Genomic DNA, 20,651 nt, shown 5'->3' with positions numbered 1-20,651 from the left:
AGGGAATGTGTAGTTGTTGATGAGCAAAAATAAATAAGTAAATAAATTTCCCTGGATAAAAGAGAGGCAGAGCACTGTGTGAGTTGCTGCAGTTGAGTGACTGTATTTATATTCATAAATTTCTCTGATTGTTATACATACCTCAACTACCACGCCACACTTTTAAAGTCCTTAAACAAAGGGACTGTGTAATTATTTTGCTCTCACATCAAGAGTCACAACACTGGTCAGTAGTAATTTTAATAATTGCATCTTGATGCATCAAATCTTAAATGCAGAGGTACAGCTTTGGTGTAATAAATGTGTTCCTAAAAAGTCATATGTGATTTTTTTATGTTAAATCAAACCATATTTTACATGTACTTTAGTATTCACTATATAACTCAATACTGTCAAAGTCTTTCAGAATATAATATAACTCATCCATTTACTTAAACATAAATTTAAATCATAATACCTCTAATACCAAAGTTTTATGTTTTAGTTTTTCTTACAGTGCTGTTTGACTATATTGCATATTATTAACTTGCAGTTGTAGCAAGATTTTTAAATAAGAGCTCAGCACAAAAATCTATGTTAGCATCTATTGACTTAGGATTTATCTTCCTGCTGAACCATTTGCTGTTCTATTCCATCTTCATAATTATTAATGCTATGCAGATATGCAAATATCAACCCATGCTGTTTGTTTATCCAGGCAGTCAAAACAAGTATAATGGGAAAACTGCAATATTTAAATTTTGTTCATTTTACTTAACAGAGCTCATTTTAAATTTTAACCATCACTGAGAGTAAAAGGGTAAAAATGACACCAAGCTTGAAATTTGATTAATTTCATTGTATGGCTTAAATTAAGAATTAATCTATTTTTATCTTGATAAATATGCAGAGAAGATTATGAAATGACAGTTGACTTTCTCATGTCTTTAAATCAACCCATTTTCTTATTATTTTGAATAAGATGCTAAAAGGGCTTAGATTTTCAATCAATCTTTATTCCCATTGTTAACTTCTTTGACGATAAACCAAAGAAGTATGAATTATAAGTTTTGATTTCTTATTTATTAAGTATTCATCCCAATGCTGTCAACTACTTAATATTGGTTGTTTGTGCCAATTTCAGGTATGGGCATAACCATAATGATCTTAAGTGTTCTCATCTAAAACTATGTAGTCATTAATCAATTGTCACTTCTCACCTATTCCAGCATCTCTTTGAAAGTCATCTTACCCTGGCAAAATTATACAACAGATGGTCTTCATTTTGCTTCTATTCAAAATTCTTTGTCTTAGGTTTCTGACCATCTTTCTTTATTTCATTTATATTAAAGAATCCTGTAGGAATTAAGGAATGATTAAGTATGCATTTAGTTATTTCATACAACCTGTGGTGGTTGTGCACAGTGTATCTTACTGATCCGAAGCAACTCATGATAATAAGATTTCTCTCTCATCTTTCTTCCTCTCTATCCTCACCAAGAACTATTTAAGTCCCTGCAATATACTAGACACTGAGCATAAAGAAATTCCCAAGAAATGAGTCCAGCTTTCAAGGATTAGTCACAGTTTAATGAGCAAGACATAGAAAAATTACAGTACAGACAGTATGATAAAAACTAAAGCCAATGTGTGCCTGAAATATTAAGAAGACACAAAGGAAAAACAATTAATCGAAATGTTACTTCAAAGTCATTTTGGACATGGATCTTAAAGGGTATGTAGGGATTTGCCAAATGGAAAGGTTTAGGAAAATGCATCAAACTATTCACGATGCTTAAAAAAAAAGAAAGACAAAACTGGAAAGACAGATTTATCAAGTGAAAACTGAAGACAACTATGAATAAGGATTTGGAATCAATTACCTTAAGAGAAGGAATGTAAATACTGCTGAATCTCACTTTTCTTTTTCTTTGGGTTTGCAGTATGTTTACACATCAACAAGGGATTAAAAGTGAGATTTTCTTTCTTATAAACCTAAGTGAAGTATAAATTATAGATTCTCTTTTCTTGAAAATTAACATTTTATGCAAAATTGTTGACATCCGAAAGAACCAAATTGTTTATGCCCAAGAAATGAGTAGCCAAGATTTTTGTCTGCATTTTCTAATGCCTTTGGCCATTGGTAAGTGTTAATTATCCATGCCTATGATGTTACTGTAACATTCTACATACCGATAGAAAAGTCAGAGAGAAAAACACCAAGGAGTGCTCTTCAGCTATATTGTTTATATTATGGTGGCAGGGATAGTCAATATACTGTAAAAATGAATGAATATCCAGGAGAAAATCCATGTGCTTGAACAGTGAGTCACATGCCATGGTCTTGAATCAATAGACTAGTTTCAGAAGAAAGTAAAGATGACAATAAAAGTATTAATTGATAATGTTTAAAGAACTCTTCTCATGTATCAGGTTCTGTGTTGAGTGATTTACCTGGACAACTTATCCTCACAATCTATGTGGGAAGTATTGTCATTACTACCCCTCAGTTTGCTAGTGAGAAAACAAAAACCAGCAGGTAAGCCAAAATTGAAACCAAGCACTGTGACTCCAGGGTCCAAGGTATCAATCCATGACAAATTTAAATGCTACGTATGAGATAATACTCAAAATTCTAGTATACCATAAGTTTAATATGAATTAATAAAAGGAGCGAATATCACCATAGATCATATTTAGTACTAGTAATAAACACAAGTCGGCAAGATTTGGTTAATCCAGTTAGGGTAAGTAGGATCAAACTTGCAGTACTCTTCAATTCTTGGGATCTCATAAAGGGGAGCCTATAGAGGGTACATAAGTACTTACACAGTTCGCTAGATGACATTGCCAGTTACAGGTAGAGTAGGACTCGCCTTGTCCAAACTCTACTCCACACATACCAATTTGACACTGATTCAATTGTGAGTGTTGCCAAGTGAGCACCATTGCTCTACGCAGAGTCAATAGGCCACCTGTCCTTAAGCTTCAGATACCTGTATTCCTTGATCTCTGCAGGAAACAGAAGCTGCTGCCTTGCTGTGCCTGGCTGTCTCACTCTGTGTTCATCCTGCTTTGCTTTCCTCTTCCGTGTTCCATCCTCCCACAGTGAGGACCTTCCTCTCACACCCGCAAGGAACTATTTCAATAGTGCTCCAGAGTCTCTATTCCACAGAAGCCAAATACCACATTAGAGTCTCTCCCTCCATTTCTCATCCCAATAGATTTCTAACTGGTAAAATTTCAGACATCATCCCAAGGAAGAGAAAGATCATTTTCTGATATTCTGGATTCAGCTTATCTAAAAATGCTTTCATAACTTTTTTTCTGAAATTAAAAACACAAATCCTATAGAAAAAAAGTCAAGGTTTTTACAACTGTCAACTCACCCCATTAATATAACTGATGTCACAGAAGTCATATTTATTTTCCCCAGGCTTTACCATTCACCGGTGGAGCATCAGGAGCTACAGAGAGGCAGAAGAAATAAGAAGACAGGTGGCAGAGAGGGCCAAGAGGGAGGTTAGGCCTCATAGAGGGACTTGTGTACTGGGAGGGCTCCCAGAGTGGGTCTTCCGTACCCAGGAAAAAACTAGAACCTAAGGTTATTGAATCTTTGGTAGGTAGAACTTATAATAAAAACTTATCCACAGTGAAAATATGGTTTTCAAGAAAAGTTAATACTTTTGATTAGTAAATCACTATTCATTTCATAAGCTCTAAAAAATAAAACGTATACAAAGTAAAAAAATGTAAGTCCCTCTTCACAGCCCCATTACCAACATGATTACCTTCACAGAGGTTACTATTGCTTAAAATTTATTGTGTGTTCTTCTAGATCTATTTTTCTAATACATATATATGTGTGTGTGTATATATATGTGTGTATATATACATGTGTGTGTGTGTGTGTATACCCACAACATATAAGATTACCTTAAAATGGAATCTCTAACCAAAAGATACGTACCCTTTTAGAGACAATTTCTTTGCATTTCTCTGATGACTAGCAATCATGAACCTTTTTTCATATGTTTCTTGGCCACTTGTATGTTTTCTCTTTAGAAGTGTCTGTTCATGTTCTTTGCACACTTTTTGATGAGGTTACTTGGTTTCTTTGCTTGTTGATTTAAATTCCTCATAGATGTGGGATATTAAACCTTTGATGGATGCATAGTTTGCAAATATTTTCTTCCATTCTGTAGGTTTTCTGTTTACTCCCTTGATAGTTTCTTTTCCTGTGCAGAAGATGTTTAGATTGATTAGAACCCACTTGTCAATTTTTGTGTTTGCTGGAATTACCTTTGAGGGCTTAGCCATAAATCCTTTGCCATGGCTGATATCAAGAGAAGTATTTCCTAGGTTTTCTTCTAGGATTGTATAGTTTAAGGTCTTATATTCAAGTCTTTAATCTAGGTTGAGTTAATCTTTATATATGGTTATAGGTAGGGGTTCAGTTTCAATCTCTGCATGTGGCTAGCCAGTTATCCCAGCATCATTTATTGAATAGGAAGTTTTTTCTCATTGCTTATTTTTGTCAACTTTGTCAAAGATTGAGTGGTTGTAGGAGTGTGGCTTTATTTCTGGGTTCTCCATCCTGTTCCATTGGTTTATGTATCTGTTTTTGTATCAGTACTATGCTGTTTTGGTTACTGTAGCCTTATAGTATAGTTTGAAGTCAGGTAATGTGATGCCTCCAGATTTGTTCTTTTTGCTGAGGATTGCTTTGGCTATTAAGTCTCTTTCTTTTGGTTCCATATGAATTTTAGAACTTTTTTTCTAATTCTGTAAAAAACGATGTTAGCCCTTTGACAGGAATAGCATTTACTCTCTAAATTGCTTTGGGTATCATGGCCATTTTAACAATACTGATTCTTCCAATCCATGAGCATGGAATGTTTTCCCATTTATCTGTGTTATCTCTGATTTCTTTCAGCAGTGTTTTGTAGTTCTCCTTGTAGAGATTTTTCACTTTATTAGTTAGCTGTGTTCTAAGTATTTTATTCTTTTTCTGGATATTGTAAACACTCATACACTTTTAGTTGGAATGTCAATTAGTTCAGCCACTGTGGAAACTAGTTTGGAAATTTCTCAAAGAACTAAGAGTTAGTCTACCATTTGACCCAGCAATGCTATTACTGGGTATATATCCAAATGAAAACAAATAATTCTACCAAAAAGACACATGCACTCATATGTTCATCACAACACTATTCACAATAGCAAAGACAAGGAATCAACTCAGATGCCATAAACAATGGATTGGATAAAGAAAAGATGGTACATACACTCCTTGGAATACTATGCAGCCATAAAAAAGCATAAAATTACGTCTTTTGCAGCAATATGGATGTAGCTGGAGTCCATTATCCTAAGTGAACTGACAAAGACACAGAACACCAAATACCATATGTTCTCACTTATAAGTGTGAGCTAAACATTGAGTACACATGGACATAAAGGTGGGAATGACAGACACCGAAGACCAACAGATAGGGGAAGGGCAAGGGGTAGAAAATGACCTATGGGCACTATATTCATTACCTGGGTCATGGATATATTTGTACTCCAAACCTCAGCATCACACGATGTACATTTGCAACAAACCTGCACATGTACCCCTGACTGTAAAATAAAAGTTAAAAAAATAGATGACTTTTGTTGCTGAAACACCATCAGAATAGCTTCTATTTATGCATGCAAAACACAGGCTCTTACTAAAATGGATATGAAATTTCAGATATTTTTAAATGTTTTGGAGATAGGTTTGGTTTTTAACAAAATGGACATGAATTAACTTTGCAACAAAAATAAAATTGTAGGAGGACTTTCTGTTTTCAGTATGGGAAAGAAGAAGCTTGGAAGTCATCACTTCCATCTTCACAGCAAGACAAAAGATGAAGGAACTGAAAATAACCATCTTTAGATCCATCAGATAATTGAAGTCACCAGGCGAAACACTGCCCCTCACACTGGCAGACAGACAGGAAGATGCAGAGAATTACAACTTACCAAAGCAGAAGCCTGGGATCAGAAACCTTTGTAGGAACTGGTATTGGGGTTCATGAGGCTAGGAAAACTTAGAGGCTTGGTGTTGACAAGTTTGAGAGTTAAAAATTTCAGGGAGGGCAGACTTGGCAGCTTTTGTGAGTTTTTACCTCCAGGAGCCTTTACTAGGTTCTCACAATGAAAATAACTTCTCTCATGCTTTCAGCAGGAAGAGTAGAAAAGCAATAATTTTCAAATACACTCAGAGTATTTTGTTCTCAATGAGGCCCATCATCAAGAGAAGCTATTTTAGCAGGCTATAACTGACTGGAGTTTCAAAAAGCCTGATCAACATGGCAGAAGGGAAATCCCCAACTCCAGTTCTGTCTGTTTTTTCTGTCATACATTAGCGAAGGGCGAGAGGGGAGGCAAACCTAATAAGCTTTGTGAAGGTCATAGCCCAGGTGATAAGCTCACTGAAAGACTGAGACCTAATCATAAAAATATAGAAGACTTTCCCTGCCCCCACACCTTACTATCATATTAGTAAGACTCCTGAACAATATCAGAATAATACAACCAAAGAACTGCATGTCTTAGAACTTATTTAAGAAGTTCCAGGCCGGGCGCGGTGGCTCACGCCTGTAATCCCAACACTTTGGGAGGCCGAGTTGGGCGGATCACGAGGTCAGGAGATCAAGACCATCCTGGCTACCACGGTGAAACCCTGTCTCTACTAAAAAAAAAAAAAAAAACAAAAAATTAGCTGGGCTTGGTGGCGGGCGCCTGTAGTCCCAGCTACTCCAGAGGCTGAGGCAGGAGAATGGCGTCAACCCTGGAGGCAGAGCTTGCAGTGAGCCGAGATGGCCCCATTGCACTCCATCCAGCCTAGGCAACAGAGCGAGACTCTGTCTCAAAAAAAAAAAAAAAAAAAAAAGTTCCAAAAAATTCCAACAAAAGCAAGAACATCAGGATAAATTTTAGCTTCTGAAATCTATAGCTATAGTAAACATTGCACACAGCCCTAGCTCCAAGGCAGAAAAACATAAAACAATACACTGAGGTCGTATGTATCTCTATTCCTTTTACCCAGTACATCATGTCTGGCTTTAAGAAACAACTAATTATAAGGCACACCGAAAGACCAAAAAAGTAACAGTCTGGAGAGCAGGACAATCACTGGAACCAGCTGTACATGTGTCACAGGTATTGGAATAATCAGACCCAGACTTTAAAACAACTATAATTAATACACTAAAGGCTCTAATGGAAAAAGAGGACAACATGCAAGAACAGAGGAGTAATGTAAGCGGAGAGATAAAAACTTTGAGAATCAAAAGGAAATGCTAGAAATCAAAAACACTGTACAGAAATAAAGAATTCCTTTTATAGGCTCATCAGTAGACTTGGACTCAGCCAAAGAAAAAAATTAGTGAGCTTGAAGAAATGTTAATTAAAGCTTCCAAAACTGAAATGCAAACATTTTAAAAAAGAATGAAAAAGAAAATAATATCCAAGAATCGTGGGACAATTCGAAAAGGTGTAATGTCCACAAAACAAATGAACTATTTGAAAGATGCAAAGAATAGGGGAAATTTGGGGACAGGTGGATATGATAACTCTTTGTACTTTCCACTGGACTTTTTTTTTTTTGTAAGCCTAAAACTGCGGAAAATACATACCAATTAAAAAAATTGAGGCAATAGTTAGAAAATGTCAGATTTAAATAAATATAAGCTGCAAATGCAATGATTTATTGACTGAAGTATTAGAAGTGAGAATCTGTATAATATTACTCTTAACCTAATAGCTCAAGAAGACGATAAACAAGCAAGGACATAGAAGAGTCAATTCTACCATTAATATCAAATATTTAGTGGAAATATTTTCACATTTGTGTCCTAGAATCATGAATAAACATCCATTTCAACAATTTATAGGATATTTACACATGTAATTCATGTACCAGACTAGAGAGATAATTCCAATAAGTTGCTCAAGACATAAAGTTATAGGCTTTATTATTTAATTAAAATGTGAGAAAACTGGAAATTTATAACAAATGCTTAAACTTTCAAATTCCAATCACTTGGATTTTTTTAAACATGTATAATTCTTTTAAACAACTGGCTTAGAGAGGAAATATACAACTTCAAACTCATCAGATATTAATAAGGAGTATAGACAAATCTATACTCTGAGGAATATTCATAGTAATATTCACAGGCTTTTTGTTCCTTGTCTGGCCAACAAGCAAGATTTCTGAGAATACAATTACTATGTAAATGATTAGAAATATATTGAGCAATTTATAGAAATAGTTTTCAAATAAGTATTAAAATATGACATTTTGGAATGGGGAAGAACAATGCATGTTATCCATCTATTGTGGTAAAAATCTATTTATCTAGAAATTGTGGAGGAAAATATTAAGGTACTTCTCTGAAAATGAAATCAAGGCCCAGCTGGCTACATCCATTAAGACTAATTTGATTATGAGATGATACCAGTTGAAATTTCAGCACACATGTTGTTGTTACCTCCTTTCTCTTTTGCTAATGAACTGTTAACTAAATACCTTAGGAAACCTCAAATGGTCCTTTGCATACTTCAGCCTGTATGACAGTTGATAGTGGTGTGTGGGGAGCAGGGAACAACCAGCTAGAAGTAATAGCTCAGGTGCAGAAGTGGAGATTGCAGTGGGTTATTTGCTGGAGCTCAAAGACAAAAAGGAAGAAAAAGGTGGTAGAGAGTTCTCAGCTCATCCACATGCAATAGAAAGCCTAGGCTTTCTCAGAAAAATTGCAAGAAGCTTCCACTTCCACTACAACACTTCACCTCCACCACCTGCTCTCTTTCCAACACTGCCCATGACAAGCAATCAAAAACACTGGAAAGCAGAAGCAGGTCTGAGAGAGCAGCTCACATACGTGGAGTAAAAATTGGCATAAAGGAAGAGAGAATGATTCATGAGACAGGACACAAAACAAAGAATGTTTGAAGTACACTAGAGACAAATAAGGTGGAAACATAGCCTCATATAATGCTATACATAACCCTGGGATGTCCAATTTCTGTAGGGGTCTTGGTCAAAGTTGATCATCTTGCTGGACTCAGCACTAAGTTGACTGCTTCTCCCTGTCATGAGGGTTGCCTCAGTTCCAGATGTTTGGCAAGTAAGGAAAGCACAGTTAAAGGGAGTTTCCATGGCCTAGTGCTGGGGGGACCAGCTCTACTCATAAGAAATGCAAAGACACCCTAGGGTAAAGGACTGAGGTTATGGAAAGAGTAGTGGGAAGTTGCAAAATCTCAAGAGCGAATAAGCTGGCATCTTGCCTTCCAGAGCCATTTTCCCTTTTTCTTTTTCTGTTTTCTTTGGGTCTAGTCCCAGTAAATCCTTTTGCCAGATAAAGCTCTGGAGTAGAGAAAGCAGCATTTCAGCAGCATTATTGAAAAATGCTCTTTCCTATGGCCAAAACTAAGACAGAAATGCCAAGACTTTTAGACTCAAAGAAGAACTGACTGGAAGCCAAACATGTGCTGGGTTCGCTTGGTAGGAGGGCTGGTGAAGGGGGAACAAAAGGAAAATTCACAAATAGAAAACGACACTAGACAAAAGGCCTTGCAAAGCAAAATTTGCAATATTAAGCATATTTTTCATTAGCCAGGAGAACCTTCAGAAAAGATAAGCTGCTTGGATTTTAGGCAAAAAAGATTAACATATTCCAGTTGGCATTTCCCCTGAGGCTCAAGATGTCCTGTTTTCTTCTCTGCAACAGCTGTTCCCAACCACAAAGGCCCAGTGACTAAGAGAAGTGAAAACATAGAGCCTTCTTGTCAGAGTTCACTTGTGTCTTTGGCCTTTTCTCATTTTTTTGACCCACAGTGTACTCAGGATCCATTTGTAATTAGCCAGGCAAAGGGAATAAAAGGGCGCGCTTCAGAAACTGAGCCACTCTGATTAGCATGTCTTGATTGGGGCTTTGAAATACCCTCAGAGTGTCCCCAACTCATTTAAGGGATGGTTTAAATGCTTAGAGCAAAACCAATGAAAACCCACCTTAACTTTGAATAAAAACATGTACCTAACATCATTTTAATACTTGGGAAGGGGAAGAAAATCTGTTGGAATCAATAAGTACCTATACAGTCTCATAGGTTGTAAAAGTTGTCATGTGATAAAACTCGTTTAGATTGGGGTAATTATTGAGAAGTACAGAAATAACTATGTGGGCATGGGAATAGAAACAAATATGATCTGTTGAGCCACAAATGAAATCAATTGTTTATTTTAAAAAATTGGTTGTAGATAATGTTTCTGCAACATTTCAAGAATGTTTTCTCTTCTCTCCAACTCCCTTGTGGTGGTCTGCCCTCTTGGCTGACAGATACATGACCCTTCTGCTTGGGTATGTGGGCACCATCAAAGAAGAGGAGTAGGTTTTTAACAGTACGTGCTCATGTGAACTCTGGATGGAAAAAGCCTTGGAGGTGATAAGGAAGTGACATTGAGGTCCTCAAAGGAAAGCCCATCAAGCTGTACTAAGAGGACAAATGCCACCTGGATGCACAAGACAGCCTCAGCATCCAAACCGTCAATGAAAGGGCATGGGGCTTCTCAAGTTCCCTGGTAAAAGGAATTGACATGTCCCCCACATTTTCCTTCTAGGAAAAACACAGCAAGAATAAGGCATTGCAAAGGTTGCCCATTAGGAATTTGCCAAGTCTGTCCATAACAAGTGTCCCCAAAGCAAATGTAAAAACATAGTGAGCAGCTACTTCAGCCCCCCACCTCTTTTCCACATCACATCTCTCTGTAGCTCTCTCCTCTCTTTAATCTCCCTCTCTTTGACAGATCTGGCATCATCTTCTTTATCAGTGTTCTGTGATCTTTGAATTGAGGACAAGATTAGGAGAAAGGAAAGAACTGCTTGAACGAAATGAAATTCTAGAGCTGTATGCATGATAGGAAGCTTGTAAAGAGTGAAGTCAATCCTGCAGATTTGCAAATTTGCAAATAGACTGACTCATGAGGCCAAGCTAATTACACAGAATGGTCTCAATACAAAGAAAAATATTTTTCATTGCATTAGTGTTGACAAAACAGGGATCATTTATAGAGTTAAAATATTAGGATTAATTAATCTGGAATCTCATTAAAGGATAGGTACAATGAGAATTGAAACCAGGAGGATGGCTTGGGTTATATAGAAAGAAACATAAAAGAATTTTGGGTTGAATGGCTGTTAAGGTGATCAGTTACATAAATAAAAAGTGCAATTCTTCAAGGGAAGGAGAAAAGAAGTTGCAGCAATCACTTTACCCAGCAATGGTGATGATAACTTTTATGAGGCCAGTGTACTATGTGTTCTTGCAGACTCAGTGCCCCCAGTCTCAGTGACTGCTGAGAATAGCCCTAGACCCCACCACAGAGCTTTGGAAAGGAAGCTCCTTCCACCCTGCCCCCATGCTGCCCTCTGCAATCTCCTCACCACCTCTTAATACTAGCTCCACTTTCTCCCTCCACCCCTGCAGCCTTACTCCTGACAATTGTCAATTGGGCCCACTGTAAGTGCACATTTGCCAGGCTGACATAGATAACCTTGTAGGGCTGACAAAGATTCAAGGTTTAATGAGAACAATATGTTCATCCTGAGCCCACTCCATGCTCACTGCTTAGAAAGCAAGCCAGGCAGACAAGAAGGCGTAGCCTATTGGAATTGCAGGCAGGGACGCACGAGTGTGCTAAGGCTAGAACAGTGATTTGCAAAGTGTGGTCCCTGGACCAACAGCATCAGTGTTGCATGGAAACTTGTTAGAAACATAAATTCTGAAGTTTCACCCAAAATTTATGGAATCAGACACTGGAATGGAGCCTGGCAATCTGTGGCTTCATGACTCCTCCAGCTTAAGTTGGAGAACTGAACTAGAAGATCTTTTACAGCCAGCCACAACATCCTCGTCCCATCTCTCTCCTTGAACTGTGCTTCCCTTATTCCATCTAGAAAAATCCTTCCTGGCCTTTCAAAATGCAACTCCAATTTCAACTCTGAATTATTTTCTAATTCTTCATCTTTTGGGACTCTTATGGTGATCTCCTACCAATAGTTCTAAGAACAGTTTTGAGAGTCTTTGTTTTCCTGCTTGGGTGTTCCTCAATGCTGCCACCAAACCTACAACAGAAATTGCTTATTTTTAAAACTGGAATGATTTGCAAATAAAACAGAACATATAAAACATGAGCAGTTGTATTATGTTTTGTTTCCAGCATGATTGGAATCGACACCATCAGGGTACAAGACAAAAAAGAGCTAAAACATACAGAGTAGATAAGAAAAAGGTACATAAAAGGATAAGTAAGAGGAAGAAATTTTGGAACTGAATAGGCTCTATTACTGAGTATTTAGAAATAACTCTTCTCACAGTCAGAGTTAATTATGGAATGAGCTGTCCTGAGAGGTAATAGGCTTACTCTCACTAAGGTGTTTTAATTGTGGATAGTAGATGATAAATACGAATTGGCCCTGGAGATAAAAAACAGTCAATTGGAGGAAATTGCTTGGAGCACTGTGTTAAGAAGCATTATAATTAGATATGGGACCAGAGGGACAATTCCAATGTGGATTAGTGGTGTCTGCTTTGAGTGTAACAACTAGGAATACAGGTAACCTGTAGTTGACTTACCTTGGCAAGTGATGACAAAGCATTTGGTTGCATTATGCTAAATGATCTCTTAGAAATATAAATTTTGGCCCGGCGCGGTGGCTCATGCCTGTAATCCCAGCACTTTTGGAGGCCAAGGCAGGCACATCACGAGGTCAGGAGATTGAGACCATCCTGACTAACATGGTGAAACCTCATCTCTACTAAAAATACAAAAAATTAGCCAGCCGTGGTGGCGGGTGCCTGCAGTCCCAGCTACTTGGGAGGCTGAGGCAGGAGAATGATGTGAACCCGGGAGGCGGAGCTTGCAGTGAGACAAGATTGCACCACTGCACTCCAGCCTGGGCGACAGAGTGAGACTCGGCCTCAAAAAAAAAAAAAAAAAAAAAAAAAAAAAAAATATATATATATATATATATATATATATATATATAAATTTCACATATCTATGATTAACACCAATAATTTTTAGATGGAAGCTACCATGGAAAGATAAGTTATTATATTATAGTTCCATTTTTGGCACTATTGATAATGATAAGTTACTGGCGATGAAGATCTATCTTGGGGACGAATGGCCTAAGCCAAGGGTAGAGTAGGCAAGCCAGCTATAATGCACCTTTGCCAGATTTGTAAATCAATAGTTAATACCGTGGCATACCTCAGGAGGCTACTCACTAAGGAACAATCACAAAACACTTGGTGAATGTAAATAATTAACGGGAAAGTAATTAGAGGTCTTTTTTAAAAGCCGTCTATCTGGATTAGTGTTAAAGAATTTAGATGAATGGTTTCTACAAGAACAAATAATCACTGTTTCCATCTCGGCCACTTTTAGTGCTGTGTTTTCTCTAATTTATAAACCATGAGAGGATTGAAGAATTAGGGCAGCTACTTTGAGCTAACAATACCTTGAGCAGATATTTTATTTAAAAAAAAATTCTTTCAAATAATTTTCCCTTTTTGAGAGGAAGGTAAAGGTGTAAATTTGCTCAGATTGGGGTTGAGGGAGGACAAGCATAATTTTCTTTTAAAGGCAATTGAAAAATGGAAACTTTGTGGAATGTATCTGGAGACCCCAAGAACCACATCCATTGATTTGGAAGGTGATTTCCTGAGCTGAATTTAAAATCACTCATACAGAGGTTCCCAGGCTTTAGTTACAAAAGCCATCACTCAATATTTATAGATGCTAGGATCCACGTGTGAGGGTGACCCCTTACCCATCTGAACCCACAAGCCTTCTTCATTGCTTGGACTATTTTTGAATGTCATTATCTCCTTAATGCAATATAGTTGAAACATTCTCTCCCATAAATCACCTGTAATCAGTGGTGAGAAATCTTTTAAGCCATCCTTCTTGTACTTGTACTCTGTCACTATTTGATATATACAGGAAATTATCCAGCCTTATGTCATCATAAAAGGAATAGCTTCATTTCAATAGAAATGGGTACAAGTAAGTACCTGAAGAAAATTCTCTTTAGAAACCTAGATTCTTTTTTCCTCTGAAAGAAATACAAAGAGAGCCATGCAGTAGATCTTGTGCAAGGCTTTCAACTGGAGTCTCAGTTTCCTCATCTATAAAATAGGATAATAGTATACACCCCACAGAGTAGTTATAAGGATTTAGTGAGAAAAAAAGATAAAGAATTCACTGCTACACACCCACTTTCTTTGCATGCCATTTCTGAGGTGCTGGCCATCCCACCTGGGGGCTCAACCCTAAGGTAGCTTTTAGGGGAGAGCACAAGGTGAGATAAAGACCACACTGGGGCTCAACATGAAATCTCCCTCACTGCGGGGCCACTCCTGACCTCAAAGTTCAAACCTACCCCCTGATTTCTACCAGGATACTCAGATGCTATCTTTCCATTTTAGCTGAGCTCTGATATCCAGATCCCTGACTAGGGTGGAAAAGTTGCAGTCCCAGGAGTGAGACTAGCCATTTATTTGGGATGTCAACCCTCCATTGTGTTATCTATTCCACCCTCATGCTGCCCTCCTGGAGTCTTAGTTCTGGAAATTGCTGAGGGGCTGGGCAGTGCTACTCACTGTCACCTCCCTGATGCATGGGCTCTGCCTGGATTGGTAGTATGACTGCTCCTGTGGGCTTCTGAGTACCATTCTATCCTGATATGAATATCCATTATATCTCTAAATGACCTGGTGTCAACTGTCTAGACTGAACCTGCTGTCTGTGTTTCACCCTTTGATGATCAAGTTCTGAGGGATGGACTAGGCATATTCTTAGAAATTAACCCTGTTTTTGTCCTTAAGTGACAGCCTCACTCTAATAAAGACAAGACTGGATGCAGCTCTTTTTAGCCTGGTCTGTTTCACCAAATTCAATCATGGCTTAGCTGGATACACAAGGCAAGTAAATCCATGTTTTTACCAAATGTTTACTAAGCATCTACTATATGGCAGGCACTGCTCAGGGGCTGCAGGTGGAGCAGTGAGCAGAATGAAATTGATGCCACCAGGCAGTTAACCTTTTAGCAGGAGAGACTGAAATTAGCCAAGTGTGTTGGATCTTTGCCCTCAGTCCCCTCAAATCAATTTGACTCTCCATTGACTCTCTGCCTCCTCTCCCCTTTCTATGTCTCCTAGATACTGAACTCTGCAGACTGCTTCAACTGATTCCTTTGCCCCCAGGCTTCCAGCTAGGTTTGGCCAATGGGACTCACCCCTCCTGTCAGACAGTCCTCTCCTACAGTCACAGCTGTCTCTGGGTGCTGGAGACTGCTCTCCCTGGCCCCTTTAGGCCCTGCTGCTCTGGTTGTGCCTCTGTCTTGCTTTGTCATTCTGCAGTCTCCCTTGACACTGCCCATACCTTGTAAATAGCTCCCTATTAAACTCACCTCTTTTGAACATGCCCTCTATGTGCTACTAGGACCCTGACTGCTATGCCAAATGAAGAAATATATAGTATTATGTCAGGCAATGATAAAAACTATGAATTCAAAAGTAAAGCAGGGCAGAGTAGACATAGCACTAGGAAAGGTTCTTTTAGATTCAGAGTAGTCAGTAGTGATCTATCATAGTAGGTGGCATTTGAATAAAGATGTAAATAACTTGAAATAGGGTTGCCAGCTAAAATACAGGAGACCAGCTAAATTTGAATTTTAGGTAAACAATAAATATTGTTTTAGTTTATGTCCTAAATATTGCATGGAACATACTAATGCAAATGAAATTATTCATTATTCATCTGCAATTCAGATCTAACAGGATGTTCTATATTTTTATTTGTAAAATCTTCCAATTCCAATCTGAAGACAATAAGCCATATGAATATCTGGAGGAAGAATATTCTAGGTAGAGCCAATACCAAGTACACAGGCCTGAGGAGATCCTTGGTGAATTCAAGGACTATCAAGAAATGACATGCCTGGTGTATTAGACCATTCTCACACTGCTATAAAGAAAAATCTGGGCCGGATGCATGGCTCTTGCCTGTAATCCCAGGACTTTGGGAGGCTGAGGCAGGCAGATTATGAGGTCAAGTGATCGAGACCAGCCTGGCCAACATGGTGAAACCCCGTCTCTACTTAAAATACAAAATTAGCTGGGCATGGTGGCATGCGCCTGTAGTCCTAGCTGCTCAGGAGGCTGAGACAGGAGAATCGCTTGAACCCGAAAGGCAGAGGTTGCAGTGAGCTGAGATCATGCCACTGCACTCCAGCCTGACAGAGCAAGACTCCATCAAAAAAAAAAAAACCCAGAAATACCTGAAACTAGATAATAATTTATAAAGAAAAGAGGTTTCTTTGGCTCACAGTTCTGCAGGCTGTACAGGAAGCATGGCAGCATCTGCTCGACTTCAATCGTGGCAGAAGGGGAAGCAGCACTTCACATGGTCTGGTAGCAGCAGCAGGAAGAGAAAAGTGGACTTCAGGTGACACACAGTTTCCAACAAACAGATCTTGTGAGCACTTACTATCACCAGAGCAACACCAAGGGGAAGATCCTATCCTGTGATTCAATCTCCTCCCAGCAGGCCCCACCTTCAACATTGGGTATTATAGTTCCACATGAGATTTGTATGGAGATACAGATTCAAACCATATCACTTGGTGTCTTAGCATTCACAGTATTGAATATTGTGAATGGTCCATAGAGTTTTATTGGAGGCAGGATGGAGCAAGGTTTACAACCCTGTTTCATTTTTCCTATGGCCTGTGCTTTCTCTCATCCTTTGAATTGCCCAATCCAGTTTCTTATGTTAATTCTAGTAATAGGGCAAAGGAAGACAGAGGAAGAAATCAAGATGTCATAGCCCTCAGTGCAGCAATAAGAAATGAACCTGAAAATTACTTGAAAGTAGCCAAGATGGTATTATATTATAAGATATATACCAAATCTTATGCAAACTACATACAAATGACCGTAATGTTCTTCTAACTCATGCATCTGGATCTCATTCCTGGAAAGCACTGGGAGACCTGTGCTGTTTGCTGTAGCCTGCTGATGGGTTAACTCCCAGTCAGGCAGAGGCACTGTCCACATACCCATAGAAGAGAAAATCTCTCCATTAAAGGATGGGTTCATAGCATCTCCCTGGACCAGAACTGCCCTGCCCCTACCCCATCATTCATGCCCTTTCATTTTATTCTTCTAAAAACCTTGGCCAAGGAGGTATCATTATCCAATTTAAACAGAAAGAGAAGTGCTTTGCCCAAGGCATAAAGTAAAGAGATTGATTCCAGACAGAAACAAACTGGTTGTTTGACTCAATGTACTCAATGGATTTGCAATTTAGAATAAATGCTCTGGCTGAGAGCCCTGCGTAAACACTTCAAAGGAGATGAGTCCGAAATCAGACAAAGCTTTCCTAACAATGTGTGTGTGTGTGCATACATGTGTATTTAAGTGAATAAAATAAAATACATAGGATAGGAAAAAAATGATATTAAAATAATGTTATTTAAATATTTTAAACAACAGATTGGCACTTATATGTCTCATTATTAATGTATTAAATAAGATCTAGTAGAGGGTCAAGTAACTGTGTTTTTAAAGTGGAGGTGCATATACATAATATTTTGAGGTATCTACAGGAAATGTGATATTCAATTATCTCTGAATTCTAATGGTGACAAAGTCACAGTTATTTTACGACTTTGTGATTTTAATTGTAGTAATTACTATATTTCATAAAGAAATAGTGAAAATCAAGGTGTAATATCTTCTCCCAGTTGAGTTCACATATGCCTGGAGTCCGCTCACAGACCCGGTCTAAGGATCATGTGTTAGGAACATAGAGCAAATCTGAATGAGTTTCTCCTAATTCCAAGCCCTAAAACAACTACTGTTTTTATTTCTATTTGTGAGGACTCATTGAGGAGTGCATCTAACTTCTGAGACACTTCAAAAATTAAAAAATTTAATTCAAGTACCTGATCCAGTATTTGCTGGAATTTTTTTTTTTCCCTGAGGCATAATCATGGCTACGGTTTTCTCATTTCCATTTTTTTTTAATTATACTTTAAGTTTTAGGGTACATGTGCACATTGTGCAGGTTAGTTACATATGTATACATGTGCCATGCTGGTGCGCTGCACCCACTAACTCGTCATCTAGCATTAGGTATATCTCCCAATGCTATCCCTCCCCCCTCCCCCCAGCCCACAACAGTCCCCAGAGTGTGATATTCCCCTTCCTGTGTCCCTGTGATCTCATTGTTCAATTCCCACCTATGAGTGAGAATATGCGGTGTCTGGTTTTTGGTTCTTGCAATAGTTTACTGAGAATGATGATTTCCAATTTCATCCATGTCCCTACAAAGGACATGAACTCATCATTTTTTATGGCTACATAGTATTCCATGGTGTATATGTGCCACATTTTCTTAATCCAGTCTATCATTGTTGGATATGTGGGTTGGTTCCAAGTCTTTGCTATCATGAATAATGCCACAATAAACATACATGTGCATGTGTCTTTATAGCAGCATGATTTATAGTCCTTTGGGTATATACCCAGTAATGGGATGGCTGGGTCAAATGGTATTTCCAGTTCTAGATCCCTGAGGAATTGCCACACTGACTTCCACAATGGTTGAACTAGTTTACAGTCCCATTTTTATCTTGATGCTTTAATACAACTCATTTTATAGTTATTTATATGAAATAATTTCTCTTTGCAAATTCATCAAGCTATACATGGAACATTCTGGTACTTTATTTTATGTAAATTACCTATGTTAAAATAATAGAGTGCTCAGGACTCGCCAATGTTTATTAGTATTCTTTTCATTTTCCCCATTAAAATAATATACTAACTTAAAAATCCTCAACTAAAAAAATTTTCTGAAAAGCACTTTCACAAACTATCTGAACCCTTGCAGTTGAAAAGCTAACAGAAAAAATAGGAGTTGATTTTAGATAATAAAATTTTCAATTTTATTCTGATTTCACTCTTACTGTATATTTTTTGATAACAAGAAGGTTGCTTTATGCTCTTCTTCCTAAACATTAATAAATTCAATAATAAGTTCTTAAAGCACTCAGAAGTTTTGTCTGAGCATTTGCCATATTCCAGGGACTGGCATTGTTTTGCATAATTTATTGATAAATACCTAATTGTGACAATAGCAACACTAATCATAGTACTCACTTTTTCTTGAACACCTGTTTTGTACCAGGTGCCATGCTCAACTTGTGCAAGCCATTCCCTCTCACTCTGCATGACATCGTTTTCCTATCAGTTCCCATTTCTTCTTTTCTCATTAGACAAAGATATCAAAGGCAAATTGCTTGCTGCTGATGATTCTGAAATCACAAATGTTGACCTAAGATTATGTGGAAGTTCATTATAAGTAAACTCTCAAATGATTCACAACAGGCTTAACAATAAAAGCTGTTTGAAAAATAGAACTTTGAGAGGCCAAGGGGGGCGGATCACGAGGTCAGGAGATCAAGATCATCCTGGCTAACATGGTGAAACCCTGTCTCTACTAAAAATACAAAAAAAATAGCTAGGTGCGGTGGCACGCGCCTATCGTCCCAGCTACTCTGGAGGCTAAGGCAGGAGAATTGCTTGAACCCAGGAGGCGGAGGTTGCTGTGAGCCGAGATCGCGCCACTGCACTCCAGCCTTGGCGACAGAGCAAGACTCTGTCTCAAAAAAAAAAAAAAAAAAAAAAAAAGATCTTGGTCAGGCACAGTGGCTCATGCCTATAATCCCAGCACTATGGGAAGCCAAGCCAAGGTGGGAGGATCTCTTGAGTCCAGGAGTTCAAGACCAGCCTGGGCAATATAGTGAGACCTTGTCTCGGCAAAAAATTAATAAATTAGCCAAGTGTGGTAGAATGTATCTGTAGTCCCAGCTACTCAGGAGGCTGACGTTGGGGAATCACTTGAGCCTGGGAAGCAGAGGCTGCAGTGAGCCCTGTTCTCAAAACCACACTCCAGCCTGGATAACAGAATAAGACTCTGCCCCAAACAAAAAAACAAACAAACAAAATCTTAAAATGTATTGCATATTTTTTCTTTTCTCTGAAGTATAATATACAATGTTAAAATTCATCCTTTTGATATATAACTCCATGGTTTTCAACAAATGAATACCAGTAGAGCTACCACTCAATTAATATTTAAATTTTCAATACACCAAAAGGTTTTCCTTGTGTTCCCATTGAGGCCAGTCTTCTGCTTCCAACCCCTGTAAATCGTAACCAGTTTTCTGTCCCCATGGTTTTCCCTTTTGCTAGAAGGTCATATAAATTGACTCATTTAGTACATTATATTTTTATATCTAAGTTAATTAACTCAGCATAATGCTTTTGAGATGCATATATGTTGTTGTATATATCTATAGTCCGTTTCCATTTTCTGAAATAAATATTTCATACTTTATTTACAAGTTAAGGGACATTTGTGCTGTTGTCATTTTTTTATTACTATGAATAAAATGGCTGTGAACATTTGCATACAAGTCTTTGTATGGGCATATGTATTCATTTACCCAAGCACTACTAGAATGATAATTACACATGCTTTCTTACTCTAACACTAA

General features: G+C 38.0%; 2 long non-coding RNA genes across 2 annotated transcripts in view; one reads left to right on the top strand and one right to left on the bottom strand.

Annotated features, from left to right (window-relative positions):
* LOC129531848 (uncharacterized) overlaps positions 1-20,651 on the top strand; it is a 109,732-nt gene that overhangs the window by 28,252 nt on the left and 60,829 nt on the right. The gene's annotated exons all lie outside the window — the stretch shown is intronic.
* LOC129531847 (uncharacterized) lies at positions 1,568-4,376 on the bottom strand. The gene is made up of 3 exons (XR_008677281.2): positions 3,950-4,376; positions 3,369-3,446; positions 1,568-3,143 (listed from the first exon to the last, which is right to left on the bottom strand). It is a non-coding gene; the product is annotated as an uncharacterized lncRNA (long non-coding RNA).

This window comes from Gorilla gorilla, chromosome 12 (assembly GCF_029281585.2).
Source record: "Gorilla gorilla gorilla isolate KB3781 chromosome 12, NHGRI_mGorGor1-v2.1_pri, whole genome shotgun sequence".
NCBI classification, from domain to species: Eukaryota; Metazoa; Chordata; class Mammalia; order Primates; family Hominidae; genus Gorilla; species Gorilla gorilla.
Note: the sequence above shows the minus strand (reverse complement) of the source record. Positions and strands in the feature narration are given on the sequence as shown.